The sequence below is a fragment of the Nesoenas mayeri genome (assembly GCF_963082525.1).
Source record: "Nesoenas mayeri genome assembly, chromosome: 12".
Lineage (NCBI taxonomy): Eukaryota > Metazoa > Chordata > Aves > Columbiformes > Columbidae > Nesoenas > Nesoenas mayeri.
The window spans coordinates 4,975,862-4,977,666 of record NC_137547.1 but is presented as its reverse complement, the minus strand read 5'-3'; positions in this window follow the sequence as shown (position 1 = coordinate 4,977,666).

Genomic DNA, 1,805 nt, shown 5'->3' with positions numbered 1-1,805 from the left:
ATCTCTCTGCCATGTATTTATGTATGTATGTGCACATAACCCTGTGCATATATTTATGAGACCACACAGCATCTTTCTCCTGAGAAACGATGTGTCTCAGAATTCTGCAGCTTCTCAGACTTTCTTTGGACAGCAGCTTTTCTTTTGTGCTACCAATTCGGAAAACAACAGTTCCTCCGTGTGAAACTCACACAGACATACGTTAAAAATAAATTTCAAGCTATATAGAAGGATTTCCAGTGAAGCCACCAGAGCCTGAACAAGTAAAACAACATGTGACCTTGTAAAGAAAATAGTGACTTTCTTTAGCTCACGCTAGGTTCCCTTCTTTCAGAATTGTCTGTAGCTCTTAATATACAACTGGCTGCATGCATTCCCTGTGATGCTGCGCTACAAGCAGGTGAAGCGGCCGCTCCTCCCCACCACGGAGCAGGTTTCAGCTGGAGCGCCAACTCCGGTTTGCTCGGAATTGCTGGCGCAGGAAGTTTGCTGAGCGCCCCATGGCCAACAGCCACCCCGGCTCCTTTGGGTTGGACGGGGCCCCAGGAAAGCGCGCTCAGGCAAATATTTTCAGAAATTTCTCTTTGCAAGTCTTTCTAGTTTTCGCTGTCTAACCCGTAACTACACGTGCACACCCATCTACAAACATACACCCATCCTCCATTAATAACACAAACTGCTTTCTCAAATTGACGCTGAGTAGCCAAATGTGTATAGAAAGGTAAATACTATCTTAGTCTTGATATTGAGAGGCTGAAATTGCAGAACGTAATAGCTCTTTCTGGAGTTCCACTGCTCACACTTGTTGATTTTGATGTCTCCTGTCTTTTGGCTCACAGTTCATTGGTGTCCTGGGTTTTAACTCACAAACTGTCTATCCTATGATAAATAAAAGCATTAATAGAAGTATACGAAATCAGACCAGAAAACTTCAAACTCTCAATTTAATGGAATGGTGGATTTTTTTCTAGTGGTCTTAGTCAATAAACAGAAATATTAGAAGATGTTAACTGCCATTATTTTAGGAGAGATGCGTTAGTTTAGGATCAGAGGAATTACTAGTAAACCGGGACCTTTTAAATGGTTTAAAGCAGCATTTAAATAACACTATTAAAACTGGTAAGAATAGTAATATAAGGGAGACTGAATTTTACTTAAAATAATACAAACTCAGTCATTGTAAAAATACCTATAACTCCTGCAAAACAGAAGCTTTGAAGATTTTTAAAATTATAAATTTGTTACGCAAATGAAATGTCAATATTTTTATAAAGGTAATTTCATACCAATATAGATACAAGATTTGTTTAAATGGAATAGTTATAATGAGGAGAATACAGAAGAATTGTTGGAGCTGTAATTTAAGCTATGATTATGGCAGTAGGCTAAATAATGCTATAACCTTTTCCTGATGTGCTGAAATATAAATGACTAAAAAGCATAAGTGGTCTTCTAACAGTTTTTATGAATTACAATTTCAAAGATTTTCCAAATTAGGCTGAAAAAAGTACCTACTTATGCACAAAATCTATTTAGTGGCCGGATTTATAGTAATGACAATTAATAGAATCTTTCAAACATTACTTCTATTATCTGAAAATTATTAAACTTTAGAAATATTATAGTCATGTAATGTTAATGTCATCTGAATTTAGGAAGTGAATAAGACTACTTCTTTTTAATGTGAATTAACACTGAATAATTTTCTGATTATTTTGTTGGTATTAAAGGAATTGTAGGTTCTCCACATCAATGCAGGTGTTTTCTCCATAGTACACTTGTCTAGTGCACTGTCTTATTTTGTT